Below are 27961 nucleotides of genomic sequence, written 5' to 3' on the forward strand. Positions count from 1 at the left end.
ATGTCTGTATCCAGCCAAAAGTGCTACATTTATTAGTACAAAATAAAGTCCAAGAAAGAGAAGCTTTCTCTTTGTTGGACTTTATTGTTTGCTTGTTTCTACGAGACAGGTTTTGTGCTTTTCTCTGTTGTTTCTGCACAGAATTAGAGGACATGCATCACTGTTTCTGATGTGTTGCACTGTATGCAGAGTCTGGCTTTTTGGCGATTCAGTTTAACTTTAGTCTAAACATTTCTAATTTTAGTTTGTGATTACCTATTCCATACTGGGCAATGGTGTATCTACGTTCTCGAGTACACACAGGCATCATTTTCTCGCAACCTGCCCTCCTCCCCTAGTTGGCTTATTAGCTTTTCCTTTTTTTTTTTTACTGAACTGGAGGTCCCTCGAAGAGATGTCAGGTGGAAAGGCACCAGCACGCACGTGGTATGGGTAGTGCGAAAGTTTTAAAATGACAGTACATTTTGGTATCTGTCCATACTGGGTTCCATGGATGACATAACCCATAATGTTAGAATGAATGCCTGCTTTCATCGGAGAGCAGCTGCTACAGGTAAGTAATTTGCTTTCTATCTGTACGAAAGTCATGGTTTTCGTTAGCATTGACTGTGTAGGATCAATCTGTACTAATCTGACTTATTTAGTTTTACAATGGATGTTTTGATATTCTACTGCTCACTGCAGAATTTAAGATGCTGCCTTTTCCTAAGTACACCCTAGTTGTGTGACTTATGGATTATTATTAAAAATATTTTTTTTCATATAGAGGAGGGGGTGTTAAAAATGATCAGCTCCAGGTATCAAATGTACTAGGTATGCCACTGCAGTCACCGGATGTACTGGCGCGTGCATATGGCTTAGTTTGTACAGGGCGGGGAGTGGGGCGGGTCCATGAGTCCTCTTTTATTGTCTTCACAAATATGGTAACCCTATCCATAGAGAGTAGGTCCGTAACACCTGCCCACATCATCAAAAGACCGCCCTGACTCCACTCTTTCTTCTTCCTCTTCTCTGTGCATTCATAGCATTTCATTCTGAGCAACTGTCCTTGTTTTGTGTTGGGGAAGCAAGGAAAATGCCTGGAAAGAAAGTGTGAAGGATACCCAGCATAGAGCAGATTGAACCAGAGCATTGCGCCAAGGAAACTGCTACTGTCCTCCCACCTTCTCACCAAATTTGCTTTGCCGTGTGTTCATTCTCTTCTGGCTGTCCGGTCTGCGTTCTGAACCTTCTGCTACCTGCTGCTCCTCCTCCTGACATCCCTTTAGCTTAGCCATCTTTGTACAGTGTTAGCAAATCTGCCTTTATTCAGACACTGCCTTATGGTTTATGGTTTATTTATTTATATCCCGCCTTTTCCCAAAGTGGGTCACAAAATTACATCCATATACATCATTACAAAAAATATAACAATACATCCCAAATTACAAATGATAACATTAAATGGGTTACTAGTGCCCCACAATCTTTTCACACTCCAAAGTCAAGCTATACAGCAGGGTTGAAAACACGGAGGACTGCAAAGATCTCCAAAAAGATCTGACAGCGCTGGAAGAGTGGGCCAAAAAGTGGCAAATGAGCTTCAACATAGGGAAATGCAAGGTCATGCATGTAGGGAAAAAGAACCCGATGTTCACTTACAAAATGGGGGGATCACCGCTAGAGGTGAGTAACCTTGAAAGAGACCTGGGAGTGATGGTAGACACATCATTGAAGACGTCGGCGCAGTGCGCCACAGCCTCAAGGAAGGCAAACAAAATGTTGGGAATCATTAAGAAGGGTATCATGACCAGGACGAAGGAAGTCATCCTGCCACTGTATCGTGCAATGGTGCGCCCGCACCTGGAGTACTGTGTACAGTACTGGTCGCCGTACCTCAAGAAGGACATGGCGGTACTTGAGAGAGTCCAGAAAAGAGCAACTAAGCTAATAAAGGGTATGGAGGAACTCTCATATACTGACAGACTGAAGAAGCTGGGGCTTTTCTCCCTGGAAAAGCGGAGACTTAGAGGAGACATGATAGAAACCTTTAAGATCATGAAGGGCATAGAAAGAGTAGACAGGGACAGATTTTTCAAATTATGGGGAACCACAAGTACAAGGGGGCACTCACAGAAACTGAAAGGGGGAAGGTTTAGAACAAACGCCAGGAAGTTCTTTTTCACCCAGAGGGTGGTGGCTACATGGAACGCGCTACCGGAGGATGTGATAAGCAGGAGCACGCTACAGGGCTTCAAAGAAGGTTTGGATAGGTACCTGGAAGACAAAGGGATTGAGGGGTACAGATAGGAGTAGAGGTAGGTTATAGGGATAGGATTAGAGGATTAGAGGCAGTTACAAAATTACTCAGGGACACTGTTCAGGCAATTAGGCCTGATGGGCCGCCGCGGGAGCGGACCACTGGGCAAGATGGACCTCTGGTCTGACTCAGCGGAGGCAACTTCTTATGTTCTTATCTGACAAAAAAGTTGCCTTTTTAATAGTCGTTTAAAGTTCCGTATTCCACTCTCTGTGTCTCAGAGGGGCTTCAGCCAATGTTCGGTTGCAGTGCAGTATAGAAGTCAGCAGACAACTTTAGCACAGGAAACAGAATCAGGGGGGGTGCAAGAATTGGGGTATGTGCTTCCAGGGCTCCTAGTCAATATATTTTTCTTTTCAGGTCTGTGTTTGATAACACTTGTAGCACTAGATACACCTGCTACTAGAACTCAGCTTGAGATATTGCCTTTGCATTTGACTCTGTGTCACCCAACCCCTGCTGAGGTTATAGTATCAACTTTTTAGATGCTCTGCTACTGCGAAGCAGAACTGGACTCTGAAGTAGAGAATGACACGGGAACTCATTTTCCCATCTCATTCCCGTGAGTTCTTTTCCTGTCCATGCCCCATTCCTGCAAGCTCCGTCCTCGTCTGCACAAGCCTCAAGCACTTTAAAAATCATAATGTCTGAGTCTTGTGCGGTTAAGGAGAGCTGACAGGGAGAGCGACAAAATTCGCAGGGGCGGGGGAAACTGAGTTCCTGCGGGGACCGGGACAAATTTGTCCCCATGCCATTCTCTACTCTGATGATCAGGATGTAATTTCTTTTTCTGTAACTGGCTCCATCAGGCAACAGGAAAAGGGCTGTCTAAATATTTTAGCTATAGTCAGAACATATTGCAGCCAGAATCCATGCAAGTCTTATACCCTTAATGGCGAGATCCTAGCAAAAACGGTAGCAGAACGAGACTTGGGGGTAATCGTCAGTGAGGACATGAAGTCTGCCAATCAAGTGGAGCAGGCTTCGTCCAAGGCAAGACAAATCATGGGCTGCATACGAAGGGGTTTCGTCAGTCGTAAGGCGGAAGTCATTATGCCATTGTATAGATCCATGGTGAGGCCCCTCCTGGAATACTGTGTGCAATTTTGGAGGCCGCATTATCGCAAGGATGTGCTGAGACTGGAGTCGGTGCAAAGAATGGCCACCCGGATGGTCTCGGGACTCAAGGATCTACCATACGAAAAACGGCTTGACAAATTACAGCTATACTCGCTCGAGGAGCGCAGAGAGAGGGGGGACGTTCAAGTATCTTACGGGCCACATCGAGGCGGAGGAAGATATCTTCTTTTTCAAGGGTCCCACGACAACAAGAGGGCATCCGTTGAAAATCAGGGGCGGGAAACTACGAGGTGACACCAGGAAATTCTTTTTCACTGAAAGAGTGGTTGATCGCTGGAATAGTCTTCCACTACAGGTGATTGAGGCCAGCAGCGTGCCTGATTTTAAGGCCAAATGGGATCGGCACATGGGATCTATTCACAGGGCAAAGGTAGGGGAGGGACATTAAGGTGGGCAGACTAGATGGGCCGTGGGCCCTTATCTGCCGTCTATTTCTATGTTTCTATGTTTCTATGTTTACCACGTCAAGTTCACAGTAGGGTACTCAATTTGTAACTGTCATAAGCTAATTTTCTGTACATTATAGCTGCTTATCGTGTGCCAGAGGAAAGAGGTGGGGTATTTCTTGTTGAATATTTTGTGATAGATGTTATGCTGACCTACTGTATTTATACTTCATAACAATAAAAATATATTTTTTTAAATGCAGAACATATTCCAAGCTTTATGATCTATTGCTGCTCTGCAGTACACCATATAGCCATTCCTGCGAGGAAGCCTCTGGGTTCGATACAGTTTGTTCCAGCCCCACGAGAACTACCCTGACCTCCCAACAGGTGAGAGCGCCTAATAAAGAGACATCAGCAGAGTGACCTAGGTCTGCCCCCTGGGGCTCGGATGCTGGCTGCTCCTATGAAGCGTTGTATCATTAAATTTCTTTTACTACTCATAGGTTATAAATAAGGGGAAAGGAATGTGGAAGCATTTTGCAGTTAGGTCCCTGCGTGATAAGAATCAAATAACTGAAAAAAAATCATGTTATCTGATTTTTTCCCCCCCAAATTTTTATGTGATGGTTGCGACAGTCCGGGTGGTTTCACTGCTGACGTCTGTGCCAGATGCTATCTGATGGGGAAGTGAGAAATGCCAGCCAAGACTAAAGGTGAAGGACAAGCCACTGTGCCTTAACTCGAATCCCCGGCTTTGTCACGAACTATGTGTGTTCACAGGGGAATCACTTGGTTCCCTATGCCTCAGGTTCTTGGACTTCAATTGGGCATTCATACTGATCTCTCCCCTTTGTGTTTTGCTTCTGCTCCATCCACTTTTGATCTGGCTGCATGTCTGTCACTGCTGCACAACCCGAAGTAACCCCGTGACTCAGAATTGTAACTTTGTATGCTGCAGCTCTGGGCATCCAGGTTTGGATCTTCCATCCAACAGGGTTCGTGAAATCTGGGCATATGATAGAGATGGTATGAAGAACTCCCTCCACTAGTCTGACCCATGAATGGAGAAGTGCATGAAGAGGAGGGAGAAATGACAGAGGGCTGCTACTGACAAGGATTTAACCAAGCAGGAGTGGCTCCTATCCAGGCCCACCAAGAGGGGGGGGGGGGGCAGGAGGGGGCATAATTCCCCAGGTCTGGCTGACAACTAAATAAAGCAGCACCAACAAAGTAAATTTTAACTATTATCAAACTTTACTTTTGACTGTGACTGATGGTAAGGTTGGGAGGGGGCCATTAAGATTTTTTGCCCTGAACAACTTGTATATCTTGATGGCCCCTGCTCCTGTCCAGTTAAGCCACACTTAGTAAACAGACACATTTAGACCAGGGATCTCAAAGTCCCTCCTTGAGGGCTGCAATCCAGTCGGGTTTTCAGGATTTCCCCAATAATATGCATTGAAAGCAGTGCATGCACATAGATCTCATGCATATTCATTGGGGAAATCCTGAAAACCCGACTGAATTGCGGCCCTCAAGGAGGGACTTTGAGACCCCTGATCTAGACCATAGGCAGCAGAACACTGCTTTGTTTGGGGGAGCCCAGGAGCTCCGCCCTGGCGCACGACCTCTAAACAGCTCCCAAGTCCTCCACCCGCCTCCTTCTGGCGTTTTAGTTTTAAATCTTCAGCAGCCGACATGCAGCATAGAATAAAGCAGTGGTCCCCAACCCTGTCCTGGAGGACCACCAGGCCAATCGGGTTTTCTGGATAGCCCAAATGAATATGCATGCAGCAGATTTGCATGCCTGTCACTTCCATTATATGCAAATATCTCTCATGCATATTCATTAGGGCTAGCCTGAAAACCCGACTGGCCTGGTGGTCCGCCAGGACAGAGTTGGGAACCACTGGAATAAAGGGTTCCGGGGCAGGCCTATTGTTTGACGTTGCACAGTAGCTGCCCAAAGATTTAAGCAAACACTGGGAGAAGGGTGGGAGGGAGGGCTATAACCATAGTGTCAGAGAATTTTTGAGGAGGCAATGACCCCTGTAGCCTCTCCTGTTCTGACACCTATGGTCTAGCCCAGGGGTAGGCAATTCCAGTCCTCGAGAACCACAGGCAGGTTAGGTTATCAAGACATCCACGATGAATATGTATGAGCTGGATTTGCATGCACTGCCTCCGTGAGATGCAAATCTATCTCATGCATATTTATTGTGGATATCCTGAAAACCTGTCCTGCCTGTGGCTCTCGAAGACCAGAATTACCTACCCCTGATCTAGGTAGTGTCTGGATGGTCTGGAGGCAGAGCCAATATTTATTCAATCGCCCGTGATTTTCAGTCTGCTAATCGGATAAAATTAGAGGAACAAAAGGCTGCCGTAACTTTATCCAGCTAGTTATCTATGTGCTGGACTGAAATATATCACCGGTACCCAGATAAGTGCTGATGCCTTGTGCATACCTGGATATTCATTACCAGTATATGGGCACAGCCCTATGCTGAATTGGGATATTCAACAGCCCACAGTAGCTGGTGTTTAAAATCACTATGACACTATGGGCCGAACGCTGCTCCCCAAAAATCTAAGTGAAGCACTTTGTCATCCCCTGTGCATGAAAGCTGCACTATCTATTAATATTTTACTGTTATTATGTCCCAGCCCAAAGAACGTGCATCTTAGCGGATGCTCGGTGCAAACTAATCTTATTAACAGCAATTATCCAGTTCATTTGATGGTGAATGCATTTGCCTTGTTCTGTCTGGTTCTTTCTGGAAATCCTTCTCCACACCACTTCCTAACACTCCTTGGCGCTAACAACCTGTAAAAGGAGGGTCTGCCTTCAAAAGTATAAGGCATAAGAAATGGGAAGCAAAAAAATAGGAAAACCCTCGCCTCACTGTGTAACTCCATAAGGGACAAATAGAAAACTGAATAAAGGCTTTCCCAGGACTCCAACACCTGGCAACAAATTCAGCTGATTTACCATAAGGATTTTGGGGAAATTAAAATGTATACTGTCAAATAATCATTTTTAAATGCTTTTAAGAAACCAAAAGATGGTGAAAACAGCCTTATCTCTGTTATTGAATTTTATGGATCTTACATTTCCATCCTTGAAAACGCACACCTGTAATTTCCAAATTCGAGATGAGATTTTTGTTAGTTTTTTTCATTGGCCCCTAATACCATCCTGGGTCACTGGCAGGGCCATCTTCAGGCTTGTGCAAGCTATGTGATGGCGCAAGGCTCCCCAGGGGGTTTTTCTGCATGAACCTAAAGGCAGCCCTGAAATGATGGTCAGCCCAGGATCATTGAGTCAGTGCCAATGACGGATTTACATTTCTGTCTCCCTTAGGCACTAATGGTGCCCTCATCTCTCAGGGCTGAGCCAATCACATGGTCACCCAGGACAGCAGCTTCTCAGAGACAGCAAAAAGCATCTGCGCTCAAACCGAAACAGGAATGTCATGACAGACACAGAAACTCAAATATCTGATGTTACCTAAGGGGGGGGGGAGAAATGCAAGGCAATTTTTAAATAACTGATTCAACGCCTTTGGGGAAACTTCCCTCATTACAAAGCCGCAGCAAAAATAAAAAATAAAAAAAATGGTGTACCACAGAGTGTGCTGAGGTATCTATAATAAGGGAGAGGGAGTATGGCCTAGTGGTTAGAGCTATTGCCTTGGTATCCTGAAGTTGTGAGTTCAATCCCAGCCTGTTCCCTGTGACACTGAGCAAGTCGCCCAACTCACCATTGCCCCTGCCAAGACATATAGGGAAAATACCCCAGAGCACATCTGATTATCACCCAATGTATTATAAACCACCTTGGGTGGTTTACAATACATTGGGTGAATCTCTTCATGAAAAAGGCAGTTCATCTCAATAACAAATAAATAATTTCAGGGAATATGCATGCTACCATGTGCTAAAACCAAAATTTATTTTTGGCACAGGGGATGTGTCTGGGGGGCAGAGAGTGGGTGTGTTCTACACTAATCAGCACAGCTACTTTGCCGCATGCTAACCGATTTAGCACAAGCTCTTACCACCTACATAATGTTTGGTGGTAAAGGGCTCATGTGCTGATCTGTTGTAACCGCCATACTCTAATTGCAAAATTACCTCATGCCTTAGTGTGTGGAAAAGACCTACATAAGTCATGCTAAGGCCACTTTATACTGTTGTTTGGTAAAAGTGTCCCATAACATTTACAGTTTGGATGTCCAATTATGTATTTTTTACAGGATGATGCTGGGGGGAATGATCAGGATTGCTGAGGAAAGGCAGGAGAGGGGAGATGCGATAGAGATGTTTAACCTATGTGGCATAAATATGCATGAGGTGAGTCTTTCAATGGAAAGGAAGTTCTAGAATGAGGGAACATAGGATGAAGGTAAAAGGAAAGTAACCTCAGAAAATACTTTTTCATGGAAAGGGTAGTGAATGTGTGGAATAGCCTCCAAGTGAAGACAAAAAAAAGTATCTGAATTGAAGAAAGTTTGATAATAATAATAATAATAACTTTATTCTTCTATACCGCCACAATCTGACGACTTCTCGGCGGTTTACATCGAAGTGAGCTGGACAATCAGCGAAGTACAAAATACAAATAGCAAAAGTACAATATATTTCTTAAGGATAATCAGAGTAGAATTATTGTCATTATTAAAGAATTATTACATTTTGTAGTTTCAGTACATTGGATCTCTAAAGGAGAGGAAGGGATAGTAGATGGCATGGATAGGCCACATGGTCTTTATCTGCCTTAATTTTTCTATGTATGTGGCACAGTGGATAGAGCTACAGCCTCAGCACTCTGAGGTTGTGGGTTCAAATCCCATGCTGCTCCTTGTGACCCTGAGCAAGTCACTTAATCCCCCATTGCCCCATGTACATTAGACAGAGTGTGAGCCAACTGGGACAAATAGGGATAAATGCTTGAGTACCTGAATGTAAACTACTTAGGTTATAAGTGGTATATAAATATTAAAAATAAATCTTGGAGGAAATTTTTTTCCACTCAGAGAATAGTTAAGCTCTGGAACGCGTTGCCAGAGGATGTGGTAGCAGCGGATAGCTTTGCTGGTTTTAAGAAAGGTTTGGACAAGTTCCTGGAGGAAAAGTCCATAGTCTGTTATTGAGAAAGACAAGGGGGAAGCCACTGCTTGCCCTGGATCGGTAGCATGGAATATTGCTGCTCCTTGGGTTTTGGCCAGGTACTAGTGACCTGGATTGGCCACTGTGAGAACAGGCTACTGGGCGTGATAGACCATTGGTCTGACCCAGTAAGGCTATTCTTATGCTCTTATCTTAGGGGACCTATAGGATTGAATGTTAATTGGGAGGGGGGGGGGACTGCAATATGAAACTGAAGATTTTTCTAGGGCACCTAATATTCTTAAACTGCTGTAAGACACAGCTCCCAGTTTTCTGTAGTGACTCAGACACTGATAATCTGCAACAAGAGCTGCAAAACGGTGCGGCAGTTTCTGAGATTCTGCTGCAGACGTTCAAAAACCGATGTCTGCTTTCATATTGCATAGCATTACTGGTTTAGTGCACTATAAAATAAAGTCAGTTTCCAACCTTTCTTGTGATTTATTTGGGGTGGGAAAGATGGCATTCAGTTACATTTGGAGATCGGGGAGCATCGAGCTGGTTTGTTGTCATCTATAAATCACACATTTGCAGGAAGTGTCGCTGCGGTGTAAGCAGACTAACTTGAATAAATCTCATTATGTTTGGATTACCAGGAGCCAGTATGTTCATACACAGTTCTATCCGTTGATGGTTATAGTTTTACTGAGAAAGAGGTTGTAAAAAAAAAAATCTGGATGTCCGGTCGGATAAGGATTTGAGCCTTAACAACCAGATTACTTCTGGTGTGCGTGCTTCATTTGCTAGCCTGCAATTTATTTTGGGACTGGAGGGATTTGGCCATTTTGATTCACACATATTTTATTCAAGGATTATTGAAAGGGCCTTTATAGAAACAGAGAAAAACGAAGGCAGATAAAAAAAAACAACAACATATGGCTATGGTATATCTAGACTGCCTAACCATGCCATCTAAACATAGAAACATGATGGCGGATAAAGGCCAAACGGCCCATCCAGTCTGCCCATCCGCAGTAACCATTATCTCTTTCTCTCTCTGAGAGATCCCACGTGCCTATCCCAGGCCCTTTTGAATTCAAACACAGTCTCTGTCCCTACCACTTCTTTTGGAGGCTGTTCACGCATCTACCACCCTTTCTGTAAAAAAAAGTATTTCCTTAGATCAGTGGTTCCCAACCCTGTCCTGGAGGACCACTAGGCCAATCGGATTTTCAGGCTAGCCCTAATGAATATGCATGAAGCAGATTTGCATGCCTCTCACTTCCATTATATGCAAATCTCTCTCATGCATATTCATTAGGGCTAGCCTGAAAACCCGATTGGCCTGGTGGTCCTCCAGGACAGGGTTGGGAACCACTGCCTTAGATTACTCCGGAGCCTATCACCTCTTAACTTCATCCTAGGCCCTCTCATTGCAGAGTTTCCTTTCATATGAAAGAGACTCGATTCATGTGCATTAACATTACGTAGGTATTTAAACATCTCTATCATATCTCCCCTCTCCCGCCTTTCCTTCAAAATATATAGTCCTCTATCCCCTTCTCTCTCTTAAAGATCCAATGTACTTGCTCCAAACTTTCTTGGATGTAGATATACTTTTTGTCTCCACCACCTCCACCGAGAGGTAATAATAGCAATTCAGTGGGTTGAGATCCTGGTGAATTGAGGATCTCAGCCCACCACTGCTCCATGTGACCTTGGGGAAGTCACTTAACACTCCAAAGCCCAAGGTACAAAACTTAGATTGTGATCTCACTAGGGGCGGAGGAAGTACCTGCAAAGAATGTGCACAGCACTGCATATGTCAGCCCAAACCAACCTGCAGCTAGCCCTATGGGACCTGTTCCACTGATGCCTATATAGCCCACGATCGACGGAACTTGGATTTAGACCATGTTTTACATGGTCTAAGTCACAAAAACCCACCTAAACTCACCAGATAAGCACTGAAAACACATAACACAGACCCCCACACACTACCCCAGTGATCACCGACCCCCCCCCACACCCATAAAAATATTAATCACATCTTTAAAATTCAGCCTCCAGACCATCATCACCTGGCCGCCTGGTATAATAATAATAATAATAATTTTATTCTTATATACTGCCAAAGCCATGGAAGTTTGAGGCGGTTTACAGCAAGAAGCGCTGGACAATCAGCGAAGAGGTTACAATCAAAGACAAGAATACAATCTTACATAATGAAAGAATTGGAAAGCTATATAGTTCTTAGAGTTACTGGTTGAATAAGCAGAGCTGTATATATTCTTAGTTTACAAATCGATTGAATAAACTCGTTTTTACCAGTTTTCTAAAATTGAAGTAGGATGAGGAGAGCGTGATAATGTTACTAAGCCAATTGTTCCATTTGCCTGCCTGGAAGGCGAGAGTTCTGTCCAAGAATCTTTTGTAGTGGCAGGCTTTTATTGTCGGATAGGTGAACAGATGTATTCTTCGTGTGAGCCTAAAAGAACTTGCCAGATTAAAATAGGAAACAAGGTAAGTGGGGGCCAGACCAAATATTGATTTATAACACAGACAAGAGAACTTAAACAGGATTCGCGCCTCTAGGGACAGCCAATGGAGTTTTTGATAGTAGGGTCTTATGTGTTCCCATTTCTTCAGGCCAAAAATCAGTCAAACTGCCGAATTTTGAATGACTCTGAGTCTTAGAATGTTTTTCTTGAAGGATCCCAGTAAATGATGTTGCAATAATCAAGCAAGCTTAGGATGGAAGATTGAACCAGTAAGCGGAAGGATGTTGCATCAAAGTATTTTTTGATGGTTCTGAGTTTCCATAGTACCGAAAAGCATTTTTTAACCAATAAATCTGTGTGAGCATTTAGAGTGAGGTGGCGGTCCAGGGTGACTACAAGGATTTTAATGGAGTGGTCAATAGGGAAGTCCTGACCATTCAAGGAGTTCGATGAGTCTTTGAATTTATCGTTAGGACTTGCAAGGAAAAATTTAGGGCTCCTTTTATCAAGGTGCTGTAGGCGGTTAATGCGCGGAATACCGCGCGTTCAACCTCCTACCGCGCTAGTCACTAACACCTCCATTGATGAGGCGTTAGTTTTTTGGCTTGCCGCGGGGGTTAGCGCGTGATGAAATGTCCGACGCGCTAACTCCCGTAGCGCACCTTGATAGAAGGAGCCCTTAGTTTTGTCAGTGTTGAGCTTCAATTTGAATTCGGTCATCCATAGTTCAATTTGCTTTAGAATGGATGATAGATGAATCTTAGTCTTGGAGGTCAGAGTAGTAAGGGGAATAACAATGGTGATATCATCAGCATAGATATAAAATTTAACTTTTAAGCTTTGTAGTAAGTTCCCCAATGAGGCAAGGAAAGTCTAGTCGTCCAGCACAGAGGCAGCTTAAGTCGTCTTGGGGGTAGGTTAGGGACCCATAGAGAGGAGGACCCATGCCCATAAGCCCCTGTAATCACTGCATTGATACGTAAACGTGTGCACTCCCCTATACACCTCCAAAACCCTTTTGTACTGGCATATAAGTGGCTGCTGCAGCCATAAGGGCTATTGGGGTGGTAGATAAGTGGGTCTAGGGCAGTGATGGCTAACCTTTTTGAGCCCGAGTGCCCAAACTGCTGCACAAAACCAAAGAATTTCCTCAAAGTGCCAGCACGTCAATTAAACCTTAATAACAAGATTTTAGTATCTAAAAACTCTTTATAAAGTTGCCTGAACTATGTAACATCATTTTAAAGGTTGGAATCTTTGTATTGTCAGAGAATCAATTTGATTCACAATCCTTTGGTTTTCATTTCAATTTATTGGCAATTTATAATGTTTTAATGATTTCATTCATGGGCTGAATACACACATACTTTTCTCTGTCGCTGCACTCTTTGACCAAAAGATTTGTAAGCCTGCAACCACGTCAAGGTAGACTCTTTCAGCAGCTCCCCTCCCTCCCCCTTACCTTTGTGGCCAAGTCAAAATGATCTACCAACAATAAAATTTTAAAAACACAAAGCACGCTGTACGCTGAGAAAATGTTAATTATCATTTATATTCCGCGGGTTTTCAAAGAGGTCAAGGCAGATGACTTTATGCAATGTCACCTCAGTAACAACTATACAAAAATAGACAAATATTCCCCCTCCCTTTTTACTAAACCGCAATAGCGGTTTTTAGCGCAGGGACCTGCGCTGAATGCCCCACGCTGCTCTTGAAGCTCATAGGCTCCCTGCGCTAAAAACGCTATTGTGGTTTAGTAAAAGGGGGCCATAGTGCAAAATATTGACAGCATATATAAATTCTCAAAACGGACACATTTTGATCACTAAATTGAAAATAAAATCATTTTCCTACCTTTGGTAATTTCATCAGTCTCTGGTTGCACTTTATTCTTCTGACTGTGCATCCAATATTTCTTCCCTTTTTTCAGCCTCCTGTATGCTTTCTCTCCTCCAGACCTCATTCCCTCCCCAAACTTTTGCTTTGTTTCACCCTGCCCCCTTCTTTCTTTTTCTCTCTCTCCATACCCCCTTTCATTCTGTATGTCTGTCTTTCTCTCTCTCTCCATGCCCCATTTTTCTTTGTTTCACCCAGCCCTCTTTCTTTTTTTTTTTTGGCTCCCTGTCCCCCCCTTTCTTTCTTTCTCCTTGCCCTCCCCTATGCCACCACCATTGGGAAAATGCTGCCACCGCCACTGGGGAACAGGCTTCCACTGCCTCTATCGGAAACAGGCCGGCGCCGAGTTCGCCCTGCTTCTCTTCCCCACGGGGCCGACCAACTCTCGCCACTCGACGTCAATTCTAACATCGGGGAGGACGTTCTGGGCTAGCCAGGCAGCGATTGGCTGGCCCAAAACGTCCTCTCCGACATCAGAATTGACGCGGATGGCGAATGTTAGTCGGCCCCACAGGGAAAAGCAGGGAGAACTTGGCACCGGCCTGTTCCCAATGGCGGCGGTGGCACTCAAGTGGCTAAAGAGACGCAGTTTGCCAGCCTAGGGACAACACTGGAGGGTGGCCAGCTGTGCACCCCTTGGGGCGTAAAACTGGGGCAGACCGCCCCCACCCCCACCTTGGTATGCCACTGTCTGTACCTCACTCCCTCCCTATGACCAAAAATTCTCCTTTCTTCTATTCCCCGTGTACACAACCATCTCTTTCCCTCCCTTCCTCTCTCCCAAGTCCTTGCCTTCTGTGTCCAAAAACACATTCCCTCCCCCACCTCAGCATCTATTTCCCTCCCTTCCTCTCTCCCAAGTCCATGCCTTGTGTCCAAAAACCCATTCCCTCCCCCACCTCAGCATCTATTTCCCTCCCTTCCTCTCTCCCAAGTCCATGCCTTCTGTGTCCAAAAACCCATTCCCTCCCCCACCTCAGCATCTCTTTCCCTCCCTTCCTCTCTCCCAAGTCCATGCCTTCTGTGTGCAAAAACCCATTCCCTCCCCCACCTCAGCATCTCTTTCCCTCCCTTCCTCTCTCCCAAGTCCATGCCTTCTGTGTGCAAAAACCCATTCCATCCCCCACCTCAGCATCTCTTTCCCTCCCTTCCTCTCTCCCAAGTTCATGCCTTCTGTGTCCAAAAACCTATTCCCTCCCCCACCTCAGCATCTCTTTCCCTCCCTTCCTCTCTCCCAAGTCCATGCCTTCTGTGTGCAAAAACCCATTCCCTCCCCCACCTCAGCATCTCTTTCCCTCCCTTCCTCTCTCACAAGTCCATGCCTTCTGTGTGCAAAAACCCATTCCCTCCCCCACCTCAGCATCTATTTTCCTCCCTTCCTCTCTCCCAAGTCCATGCCTTGTGTCCAAAAACCCATTCCCTCCCCACCTCAGCATCTATTTCCCTCCCTTCCTCTCTCCCAAGTCCATGCCTTCTGTGTCCAAAAACCCATTCCCTCCCCCACCTCAGCATCTCTTTCCCTCCCTTCCTCTCTCCCAAGTCCATGCCTTCTGTGTGCAAAAACCCATTCCCTCCCCCACCTCAGCATCTCTTTCCCTCCTTTCCTCTCTCCCAAGTTCATGCTTTCTGTGTCCAAAAACCCATTCCTTCCCCCACCTCAGCATCTCTTTCCCTCCCTTCCTCTCTCCCAAGTTCATGCCTTCTGTGTCCAAAAACCCATTCCCTCCCCCACCTCAGCATCTCTTTCCCTCCCTTCCTTTCTCCCAAGTTCATGCCTTGTGTCCAAAACGCACTCCCTCCCCCTTTTGTGTTCCCCGTTTGTCTCCCAGCCCATCTTAGCAACTTTCTCAGCAAAATGTAGCTCGAGCCGCATAGGCTTGTCTTCTATTTCCTGCCTGTCCCGCCACGCACATATAGCCGATCGGAAATCTTCCCCGACTTCAGCGCTGACGTTGGGGAAGATTTCCGATCGGCTGTGTGAGCAGCAGGGCAGTCAGAGTAGAAGACGAGGCTCACGGCTCGAGTTATATTTAACCCAGCGGGTCCCCCCATCGTCCCGGTTCAGCTCTCTCTCCTGTGCACCCCCTGGTAGTACTGCCCTGATGGCGGCCCTGCGCGTGCCAGCTGCAAGGCCTTCGTGTGCCACAGTTGGCATGCGTGCCATAGGTTCGCCATCGTTGGTCTAGGGGATTCTAGAAGTGGTTTGGGGGGCTCACCATGACCTATAAGAGAGCTGTAATGAGGAGAAGACATGGCACCCTTTTTGTGAAGTTCACAGCAGTGCCCTGTAAGGTACCCCACTATTTAGGTGCCATGTCTGGTGTTCAGTCCATCACTTTGCAGACCCCTCCCACGTCCAATAGGGCTTGTTCTAGGCTTTTTGGACTTGGACGAAAAGTTGGACGAAAATGTGGTATAAAGATGGACGATTTAGCTTGGATGATCAGATCGGCAGGACATATAATTAGACGATTTTCGAAACGAAAAAAAATTTGGATGTATTTTTCGAAAATGTGTCTTAAGCTGTTTTTTACTTTGGACGACTTGCGAGTTGGACGTAAACGGATTTAGACGTCCCTTTCAATTATGCCCCTCCATGAATCTTCCATACAGCAGAAATATTAAAAGTCCCCCTCTTTTTTACGAAAATATGTTTTGGCAAAATGTGCTGAATTTACTAAATATGAACTTTGGGTTTTTTAAAATTTATTTATTCATTTATCATTATTTCAACTAAATGTACTGATTGAACAAACAAAAGTTTTCCCAAACTATAATATACAAGGAAAATAAAATACTCATTCAAATTTTCAAATAGATACAAACTTTTGAGTAGCCCACATTGAAGAGAGAAACAATTCACACCCATTGGGAATGGGAAATTAAAGAATTTAAAAATAACAAAATCAAATGGTAGCTTGTCTTCAATTTTAAATCAGCCCAGTTATTTGGATTAATTGGAACTCTGGGTTCATAGTCAGTGGCGCGCAAGACACCAGCGCACTGACAATCCAGCGCTGACAATTCAGTGCAAGAAAGAAGCGCGCTGCCGAAAGCCATCGAAAAACTTATTTTTAAAGAGCTCCGACGGGGAGTGTTGGGGGTACCCCCCAGTTTAATGCATAGTGTTTAATGCATAGTGTTTGCATTGCTGTTGTGAGGGTGTGGGGGGTGCAACCCCCCCCCCCCACACACACACATTGTAAAGAAAACAGAACTTTTTCCGATTTTTTTCAGGAAAAGTTCTGTTTTCTCTATAATGTAGGGGGTTGCACCCCCCCACACACCCCCAATGGCAGTGCACCCCTCACCCCCCCCCCATGGCAGCGCAAACACTATGCATTAAAGTGGGGGGTTCCCCCCCCCACACCCCCTGTCAGAACTCTTTAAAAATAAGTTTTTTGACGGCTTTCAGCGGCACGCTTCTTTCTTGCGAATTGTCAGCGCTGGATTGTCGGCGCGCTGGTGTCTGGTGCGCGATTATCCCGTCACCCTTGAGAGACCTGCTGAAATTACCTTGGAATCAATTTGGTCTGCCCTGGACTCCCTCCACAAGGTATGCCTGGGAATCTTACCACTTGTTCAAAATCAAAATGTGAATACGAAAAAGTTTGAAGAGGATTTAAAAGCCCAGGGGGAGAAGGTTCAATCTTTAGAACAAGGAGTTCAGTCTTTTTGTACTTTATTTATTTTCTCTCTATGGCCTCCTGATAAAGCAGCATCTGGAACTGGAGCTCAGCAATTCGTGCACTGAGCATTGCACCCTCGAAGGTCTTTATCCCTGTGGAATCCAGGGTTTTTCAGGTCCTTCCCTGGCGGGGCATTGGAGGGGGGTCGTGCTGTCCTGTTTCTCTTGAGTGCCGAGGCTACCGCAATGTCCTTGTGTGGCAGCTGCAGTTTGTCGAACCCCCGGGCCGCAAGGATCTGGTACTTCACTTCCAGTCTCCTTGATGTTGGTTGCCCTGAGGAGGGAGTCTGACAAATCTTGTATCTGCAGTCCAGGAGGTTCTTGTGGACTGGAATCGCCACTGCCTGCCTGAAGTAGTCCAGGCATTATAGTAATCTGTCTTGGGTACTGGTGGTCCATCCACGTGGATCTTGAGAAGGGCTGTGAGTTTCTGGAGGAACTTGGGGTAATTCCTCGTATGTGTTTTTTTTTTTTAAATTATAGTTATTTATTTATTTTTGTGGGTGGTGACTCGGGACATGGCTGGAAGCTGGTTTGCTGCTTGTTCCTCCGTTGCTTGGGTGCATGGCATGCCGCTGGAACGCGCCATGTTGTTGTACGTGGCTTTCTCTAAGGGGGGGCATTGGGGGGATTGTTGCCCGCTGAGAGAGGAGCTGGGTCAGCAGGAGGATTAACTGCTGCTGCTGATCCAACCCTGGTGGTTCGCAGGTTCATGTGCTGCTCCACTTTGACTGGTTGGGTGGCTCCATGTACCCCGCCGACATTCTCTGTTCTTCTTGAGATGGGGGGTGAGCCTGCAGATAGGGGGCAGGATGCACCCCTTCATCTGTGCCAGTGCTCATGGCTGCGTTTCCCGCTGTGCCAGAGGAAGAGGAGTGGTGATGATGCCTCCTGTGTGGGTTTCTCCTGCTGTACTGTCTATTGTATATTAAACTGTACAGTGCTGCATATGCCTTTCAGCGCTATAGAAATAATAAATAGTAGCAGTGTCTCTCCTGCTGGCTGTGACCTGTGGAAGCACTCTCTGCCCAGGTTCCTGAAGTGCAGTGAACAGCTCCTGAGGCTGAGGAGTTTCAACCCCTACCTTTGGGGAGGCGTGGTCTGACATGCCGCATCACTGATGATGTCAGTGCCCATACTCTGTGAAGAGCTCCCCGGGACTGCCCCTGTTGCCGGGGAGGAAGGAAAAGCCTGTGCTGTAATTGGTTGCCAGTGGTTTCCATCATGGCTGGTTGCTCAGGCAGGAAGGATGGACACTTCTGGGATTGGTTGCCAACTGCCCTGCACATAGCTGAACTCTAGAGCTTAATGGAGTTCTCAGAGAGGGGAGAAGTAGTGAAAGGCAGACTCCTGGTGCTGCAAAGGTTCTTCCTGACATGAGGGTCCTCCCAGGGGGGGGGGGTTCAGGGAGGTGGGAGAGGTCTGCAGGTCGCCAAGAGGGAAAGAAGCATCGAGTTTCTTTTTCTTTTTCAGATCGGGCGATGAGAAGGGCAGAGCCCTCGTGGCTGCAGGAGATTATCAGAAGTTTCCCAAAGTAGGCTAAATACAGGGACTTACCTTGATTGGCTACATGCAGGGATTCAGGGCAGAGCCAGGGCATCTTGAGGGCTCCTTACCCCTGCCAATTTTACATACCCCATTGCTGCCTTACGATCAGGCTGGCTTGTGCAGGCTGATTCTCAGGCTTCACTCCTTTCCATGGAGTTTCTCAGTGCCCTCTTTCTCAGCTAGAGTGCTCATGAAACCAGGTGGGCACAATTCCAGGAGGGCTGGTTCGGCTTACGTGCGTGCCGATACAGGCAAGCATAAAGTAAGCAGGGGGGGGGGGTGTCAGCTTGCGTGCTCACGAAGACATGTGCGCACAATGCAAGCAGCACGGATCCTCGTGTGCCGGATCCAAACAGCGGATGCACAATTCATGAGGATCCAGTGCATTCATCCTTCTCCTGCATCCCAGTCATTTCTTTTGATGATTCAGGTATCTTCAAGTGATGAGTAGAAAAGTTGTAATGGAGAGCTGTAGAAAATCCGACCAATGGGAACAGGTGGAGACTAAAGACTGGGGATTAGGGGGAAGCAGGGGGAAATGGGTAGTGCTTGGGCATGCCCAGTGGGGCCCGGGCGCTGCACGTGCTCAGAGAGAGAGAAAAAAAAATCTGAGCTATTGGAGAGCTTATCCGCAAATTGGGAGCTGTTGGGACAACACCCATATGTGGCTGACTCATCCTGCTTGTCCTAGGAGAATTATTGATTCACTTACCTGAGGGATTAATACTTACTTAGGGACTTTGATCACTGATTCTAGTTTAAAGCCCTCTTCAGTAGGTTAGCCAGTCTGCTGCTGAAGACAGTTTGTCCCTTCTTTGATAGATGCACACCATCTCTGCTCAGCAGCCCTTGAAAAATCATCTCGTGGTCCAGGAACATAACATAAACATAACATAAAATCTATTTCTTAACTGCTTTACCTTTGAGTTCTATGCGGTTTGCAAAAGATTAATTTTAAAAAATACTACAAACAATGAATAGGGAACCTGAAAATTAAAACCCCAAAATTAAGAACCCCAAAATTTTGAGAACAAGTAATTTTTCAATAGTTTCTAAATAGAGAATAAGAAACTGAAGAGAGTAACAAAGATTTAAAATTCTTGTCCCATATTGCAGCCTGATAAGAAAGCATGCGATCATGATATCTTTGTAGTTTACAACCCTTCACCGTAGTGAAAGTCAACAAGGCTTTAGAGCTTCGAGAGTTTTGAATAGAAAAGAAGAATAACTCAGTCAGATAAGACGGGGCTTCACCTACTATTACACGATAATAGATGCACCCCAGCTTGAACCTCGCACCTCAACCGCACCTCAACCGGCAGCCAATGCAGTTCTTGATAGAAATGTGTAACATGGTCAAAACCTTTTCAAGCCAAAATGCTCTCGATGGCACCATCTGCGCAGCCACGCATTCATCTCCAGGATGTGAGCTTCTCTGTCTTGACCTTTCCCCTCAAGAGGAAGGATGAAAAAGAACACCATCTGTGATCTTGTGCTCATCTCTTACTGAATAAAAAAATTCTTCAGACCCTATAACTCCAGTTTTGGCAGAGCTCCACTGGTTTCCCATCAAATATCAGATATGTGTTATTTTAGGGTCCTTTCGCTATGCTGTGCTAGTAAATAAGATTAGCACATTCTAACATGGAACATTCCACATAATAAGCCCTTTTCTAGTGCGGCTGTAAATTCAGCCTTTTTCTATTGCGCTAAGGTTGGCAGTAGTATATGGCCACTGCAAAAAAAATTAATAAGGGAGCATTTACTCCTTCTTATTTAGGAGATGCTAAGGGCTCCTGCACTAAATCCATGTTATCCAGTTAGCACAAGGTAATCTCCGTGTACTGGCTGGTTAACGCTCGCATGTCCTTTTGGGGACAGTGTGGCACAGTGGTTAAAGCTACAGCCTCAGCACCCTGGGATTGTGGGTTCAAAACAATGCGGCTCCTTGTGACCCTGGGTAAGTCACTTAGGTCCAAATTCTGTAACCGGCACCTATCTAAATTGAATAACAAGCTCAATTAAGCTTTTTAATCAGCAATAATTGAAACTTAGGCGCCCATCAAGAAAGAGCGATTCTGTAACAAGACGCCTCTAAAAATTTAGGCGGCCTTCAAAAAAATAGGTGCTATGCATGCTAAGCGTGGGCATGGCTTCGTGTTAGGCGCCTTGTTACAGAATCGCTGCTCTTAAGCGTGCTTAAGCACTCGCATGAGCGCCTAACTTTTAGTTGTGCCTAGAGCTGGCCTATTTATTGGGCGCTTCCAGAATAGGTGCCCAAATAGGTGCCACTCAGCGCGATTCACTAAACAGCAGCCAACTGTACTTGAAACGCACTTAACAGTGCCTATATCCGCGCCTATCTTTTGGGCGTTTCTTATAGAGTTTGCCCGTTAATCCCCCCCATTGCCCCAGGTACATCAGATATACTGTGAGCCCACCACGACAGACAGGGAAAATGCTTGAGTATCTGAATAAACTCATAAAACTGTTCTGAGCTATCCTGGGAGAATGGTATAGATTACAGTGATTCCCAACCCTGTCCTGGAGGAACACCAGGCCAATCGGGTTTTCAGGCTAGCCCTAATGAATATGCACGAGAGAGATTTGCATATGATGGAAGTGATAGGCATGAAAATTTGCTTCATGCATATTCATTAGGGCTAGCCTGAAAACCAGATTGGCCTGGTGTTCCTCCAGGACAGGGTTGGGAACCACTGCTATAGAAAACTGAATAGCAATGCAGATGATCATCCGTAACTGGAAGAACTACGACCGTTTAAATCTTCCTTTTTGTTCCTGCTCTAGATATGAAAAAATGAATGCAGATAGCTTGGGGCACAGTAATTTTTTTAAAATTAGTTTGGGGTCCATTGGCATCTTATGTTGCTTTATTATAGCAGGTCTTGTATAAGTCACTTCTTGTTTATTTTCATACACATCCAGGGGATGGGAGATATCTCTGTCCTAATTTGATCTTAGAGTATTTATACTCGGGCTGGGTGGGAGGATGAGAAGAGTTATTAAATTGGTTAGGGTAAAATTATTGGGGAACTCTGTGTTGCTGTGTTTTATGGTATAATTATTGAATGGGTGGGGGATGGGGGGAGAAAATGAGTGCTTAAGTATAATTGTAAGCTGAAGGTGCTTATGTCGATGTTATATTTTCATGTATTGTACTATTAAAGTATGAAAATTAATAAAGATTAAAAAAAAAAGAAAACTGAATAACTAGATTGGATCCTGCCCATGCCACACCTCCACCAAAGGATAAATAGAAAATAATTATTACCATATAATTTGTATGCATAAACAGATGTATCTTTCAGCACTCTAAGCCTGTGTTAAGATTTAGCACAGCTAGTAAAGGGGGTCCCTTTGGTATTCGTACTGTGAATTTGGAAGGTCCTATGCGTCTGTGAAATCTGCTTAGTTGGTATAACCACTTGTATAAATTTGCATTGCTTGCAAATGTTTATGGTGATGAGACCCGAGTGTGGAATTCATTGCCTTTCATTTTTTTTTTTTTTTTTTTTTTTCAAATAAGGCAAGGACTTGGTGGTTTCATGCGAAGACATTTGATCAGATAAGATCAGTTTAAAATAGTACAATGATGGTGGGAGGGGTGGGAGGATGGATTTATTTGTAACCAATTATGCTTTTCATGCTTCAATTATTTTTAGTGAGGCATGTTATCAAATGCAGTAAAGGAGAGTGAGAAGACTGAAAATAGGAAAAGGAGGAGGACCCGGGGATAAGGGAAGGAGGAGATGGATCTGAAATGGGGAGGCCAAACATACAACTTGAAAATCTTACGTTACTCAAATTGCAATCTAAATGACTTAGGACCTCATACACCCAGGGCACTAATCAAAATTTCTTACATGTCCTTACTGGGGTGGTGTATTCATCATTGGTCCATTTGTTGAATATTTTCAAATTTGGCTAATATACCAACTCATTTGTACATATAAAAGAAGAAAAAGGAGGAAGCACTTAACTTTAGCCCGATGATTACTCATCTGTTTCTCGCCTTGGTTTCTTCAGGAGCTGTGCTACTTCCTCTATAGATGTACTCCATTATGAAGCATTGCAGCCAAATCTTTAAATTTCAATTTGAATCATATAAACTCCTGCTCCCTCTGCAGGTCGGAGCTCACTTTGTCCGGGTTTTCACATGTTGTCCCTGTCCTGACGCTGAACGCAAGCCTGCAATCTTTTCTCTCCTTGTGTCTTAGGTCTCTGTAAGCTGACTTCGAGCTGCTGGCGGCGTCAGTCAGCTGAATATGATGTCTTCGGCAGCCTGGAAGCTTTGCCTCCGTGGAGATAGGAAATTGACACTGAAGGAAAGCTTCCAGGGCCGCCGAAGGCAGCATGTTCGGCTGACTGATGCTACCGGGAGCCAGAGGTCTGCTGAGAGAGCAGGGCTGGCGTTGGGGGGGGTGGAGGGGGGGCAGGGCAGTTGACCTGGGCCAAACAGCTCCAGGAGACCCCACGGTAATGAAGAGACTTCCTCATTCTCTTAGCAGAAGGAGAAAAGTTAGAGGTGGAAAAACGCTAGGATGGGAGGGGTGGGGAGGGGGACTGGAACAAGACAGAGATTACTGGACCCTGGTGTGGAAGAGGGGCTGGGAGAAGACAGAGCTTGTTGGGCCCTGGGGTGGGAGGTAGGGTTACCATATCTGTTTACGTAAAAAAGAGAACACATGGCCTCACCCCAGCCCTGCCCTCACGCAAACCTCATCTCCTCTCCTTCTCTGAGCGCATGCATGTGATGTCATCATGTCACATCTGCGCATTTTTGGAGGCCCTCCAGATGCGGCCTCTAGCTCTGGCAGAGCCGGGGCCTTCCAAAACCAGGACAAACTGCGGGGTTTTCAATATCTATAAAGAGGGCGTGTCCAGGTAAATCCAGACATCTGGTAACCCTACCTCTATGGCTGTGCCACTGATTGTGTTCAGTTCAAAAACAAATGCACTTCTGTTTCTATTTCTCCAGTGTTGCAGTACTTGCTGAGCAATTTCTTGGGGTTCCCAGTTCAATTTTGGTCGTCATATTTCTATTTGCAGTTCCTTGTTCTGTATTTGCTGAAGCATTGTCTGTGTTTTCTGTGTAAAGAAGTCATCTCATTTAAAGTTGTTTTATGTGTGGTAATAATGGCAGATAGGGAAAGCGGGGGTGGGTGCAAGAAGCAGCGAAGAGAAAGTTCTAGGGCCCCCTAAAATTTATGTTCTGGGCCTCAGCGTGTCTAAAACTGGCCCTGCATTCTGGTACGGGAGTAAAATATCTACAGCTCTATTTATGTTCAAACATTTTTATTGAAGACAATGCCAAAGAACAATAATAAAGATTAACAGGACAACAACAGTGTCTTCACATGTATACAATATCATCCCTCCTCCCCCACTACCACCCACCTGAACAATTCTGACAACTTTATCGAAATGGCAAACAATATTACTATACCTAACCAACTCATTAATATTGCAGAAATTTTTTGAACATCCTTCATATATACCAGTTAAAGAACTCTAACATGATCCAGAAAGCAATTCTATTTTCAAAGCATAAGAGTGAGTATTGAAATTGACATGTATTTAATTTAAATTTTTATATTTAAGTTTGTTACGCAAAAGACCCCTTTTGGTTTTCTCCTCTCCCCCATCATGATCACCTCTATCTAGCTGGGCTCATTTTCTTTCTCCGCCTTCATTGTATCTTTGAATGGTGACAGCGTGCAACTTTTTAAAATGACAACAAAGAGAAAGAAAATGAAAGATCGGCTTACCTTTCCCTGAGGGGGCTCTCAGCTGGAGAATGTGCCGTGCCAACCGTTTCCAGTCCCATAGGGGGAGGACAGAGATGGGCAGCAGAGGAAAATGTGGAAGCTTCCTCTGCCACTTGTGCCTTCCCACCGGGTATCCAGCTACTTATTTAAATAGAAGACAATTTTTCTTTTTTATTCTTTTGAATTTGGCTTGTGGGGCTGCAGAGGGCGATGAAGGGATCTGTGGAAGCGGAGTGCATTTGTTGGGTTTTCTCTGAGACAAGGGATACTGAGCTATGTGTGTGAGAGGGAGGGAGGGAAGGGGAGGGAGATCTTTCTCTCTGCCCTTGTTCACATGTCTGGGTTTAGTTCCTGCCCCCCCCCCCCCAAAAAAAAAAAAAAAATGAAAAAAAGAAAGAAATCTGCTGGGGATGTAATGTATTGCTAATAGAGTATGGATTTATAGATTTTTGGTTACACTTTTTTCCCCCCAGAGGGTAATTTATAAGATGGTTTGCACTTTAAGCTGTAAAGTTGGCACCCACTTTGTATTGCCCTGACCTGCATATGCCACATCTGTGCATAAATGACCTCTTATAGAATACCAAGTGGTCAAAAGTGCATGTTTTGAAACAATGGCGTATACTTTGCTGATGGATGTGCCCAGCAGTGCAGTTTGGGTGGAGCATAAGTGCAATTCATGAGACCACATGTAGATTATAAAATCCTATAATTTACAAATGCAATAATAATAATGTAGTTGACAAATATTGGTGCAGATATTTACATCAGCTCTAGGGCTGCTTACACTGCAAGCAGTGCTAAAACTCAGCTGCACGACTTATCTTCTGCTAACTTTGCTACACTCACCTCACCCCTTTCCTTGAATCACTTCACTGGTTCCCTCTCTGCCTTCGCATACAGTTCAAACTCCTATTACACTTCTCCCTCTCCATTTCGTGATTTCCGCACAATTTTTTTGGGGGGAGGGGGAAACCCCCCCCCCCCATATTTTTGCCTTCCCCCGGCATCCTGGCCTTACCTGGTGGTCTAGTGGGTTTTCGGGGCAGGAGCGATCTTCCTACTCTCCTGCCCCGTGCAGATCGCCAATAGGAAATGGCTGTGGAGAGTTCCCGTCGTAGTCTTGGGCTTAAACACTAATGCTGTTATAAAATGAAAACAACGTATCTCTCTCGGTGCTTTGTTAGCTTAGATGTCCTCCTCTAAAATTACCCTCCATGTGACACCGGGTTCCTAAATTTAGGGACTTAGAGGCCGATGCTCAAAACTAACACCAGTGCTATCCTCAGAAAAGCGCTTAAGCCATTTGTACACTGTCATTTTCTTCATGGCATTATCCCCATAAACTTGGACTAACATGTTCCCGATTTCACTTCCACTCTTGTCAAGTTTAATAAGAAATTTAATACAGTGGTGCCTCACACAACGAACTTAATTCGTTCCAGGAGCAAGTTTGTTATGCGAAAAGTTCGTTATGTGAAACGCGTTTTCCCATAACAATACATGTTAAAAAAAATTATTCGTTCTGCAGCATAAAATATGCTAAGATGACATAAAAAAAGATAAATTTGTCAAAATGGTGAAAATGGTGGTCTTGCTGAGGCCAAACTCTTTGACGAGGTCACACTGTTTTACACCACATTCACTCCTTCTAATTATTTCCCGTTTCATTTCAACAGAAATCACCTTCCTGCTTTTTTTAGAAGCCATGATATATAAAAAATATTGAGTTTATCTTAAAAGGACGACTGCCGTGATACGTGCGTGCGTGCGTGATTTAATTTGTAATGAAGAACGATTGCCGCGATACGTGCTTAAGTTAAGCGCAGTGACTAACGACTGCCTGCAGTGCCTGCGCGGAAGGATGCAATACATCGGCAGCGATCGTGGAAGCTCGGGCGACTTCGTTGTGTGAAACGAAGTTCGTTGTATGAATCATGACATGAAGTTCGTTGTGTGCAGCGTCCGCTGTGCGAGGCGTTCTTTATGCGAGGCACCACTGTATTTGTCCGTTGCTCTAATACAAGCTCCAACATTCTTGCAATGGCACACAGAAACATGCAACAATAATAATGAATGCTACTCAGCAAGATACCGCCACACGTTGACCCAAACACATAGAAACATGATGGCAGATAAAGGCCAAATGGCCCATCTAGTCTGCCCATTCGGAGAAACCATTATCTCTTCCTCTCTCCGAGACACGTGCCTATCCCAGGCCCTTTTGAATTCAGACAGAGTCTTTGAGACACTGAGGACAGTGCTGCCAATGTAAGCGCATGGAGGCAAGTTTGCAAATTTAATTGTTTCGTATTTAGAACTCACAGACTGAAATACAATAGCAGTTCCACAACCAGAAAGGCCAAATGAGCTGCTCCAACATCTGAATACACAAACCTTGGAAGCTCATTAATCAGTTGTTCCACAGCCCCTAGGGCCACATTTGCACGTGGTGCTTCTTGCCTTCAGACTGAAAATCCCAAAGATCATATGCTGAGCAGGAAATCAGTGAACCCAAAGGCTGTTTGCTAACCCACCATCTAAAGCTCTAGCAGTCACAGAGTATAGAAGTCAACTTTTCAAAATGGTTGGGGGTGCTCAAGCTTTGCCCCAGACCCCTACCCAAGCTCCGCCCCAGTTCTGCTCAGACCCTGCCCCCTTAATAATAGTAATAATTGTAATGCCATTTTTTCTATTCATTTTTCATATATACACACAATATCATCATATTAACAATACATAATGGTAAACCACAAAGTTAAACTACACAAAGCATGCTGTATAATCCTTCTCAACATTCATTCCTACCAGAACACCTGGCCTTGGTCACACATGCAGACCAAAAATAAATGCTATGCAAATACAGGACTACAAACTAAAAGTCCTAATGTGCACAAACAAAGCCCTAAGATGCCAGACTCTGCATTCAGTACAACACCAGAGAAATAGAAACAAATTAATTTCTTCCTAAACAGTGCAAAACATAGACAGCAGATGTAAATTCTCAAAACTGCCATATTTCAATCACTAAACTGAAAAGAAAATAATTATTCCTACCTTTGTTGTCTGGTGATTTTATTTTTCTAATCATCTTTCCCCAGTCTCTGATTGAACCTCCTTCTCTCTGTGCTCTTAATTGTGTTTCCAGGGCCTTCTTATCTATTTGCTGGTTTTCTCTCCTTCTTCACTTTCTGCCCTGAATCTATCTTTCAAAACCCAAAAACTTATAACTGACCATGTAAATATAGACAAGCCTTTGAAGGGTGATCAAGAAATATTTTATAAAATTACTCAGAGATATGAAACTCTGAAAGGAAGGCTACAATACCTCCCTTGGGTAAAGAGTTTACCTTCCAGTCATTGTTATTCTATGAAAATGTTTTTTGATCACAACCTGGAAAGGCTAAAAAGTTCAACTGTTTCAAAAGTTCAAAATAACTGGTTTGTTCTTGTTGTTAATATCATGCAAACGTCACTGCATACTTGATGGAAAAGTCCACTTAGCTGTTAAACAGGAGTGAGGGGGTCCCAACGTGGCCCCGTTTCGTTCCCTGCTTCAGGGGACCCCGATGTAAGCTGGTTCAAATTGAATCCAAGTT

At 44.7% G+C, this 27961-nt stretch overlaps 1 protein-coding gene across 1 annotated transcript in view; it reads right to left on the reverse strand.

The window, feature by feature from the left end:
• The window catches only part of AVPR2 (arginine vasopressin receptor 2), a 59924-nt gene extending 35465 nt beyond the window's left edge, over window positions 1–24459 (reverse strand). The window contains exon 1 of the mRNA XM_033951169.1: window positions 24363–24459. The gene's annotated coding sequence lies outside the window, so the exon portion shown is untranslated. The remainder of the gene's footprint in view (window positions 1–24362) is intronic.
• Window positions 24460–27961: the final 3502 nt, after the last annotated feature.

The sequence above is a fragment of the Geotrypetes seraphini genome, chromosome 1 (genome assembly GCF_902459505.1).
Source record: "Geotrypetes seraphini chromosome 1, aGeoSer1.1, whole genome shotgun sequence".
NCBI lineage: Eukaryota > Metazoa > Chordata > Amphibia > Gymnophiona > Dermophiidae > Geotrypetes > Geotrypetes seraphini.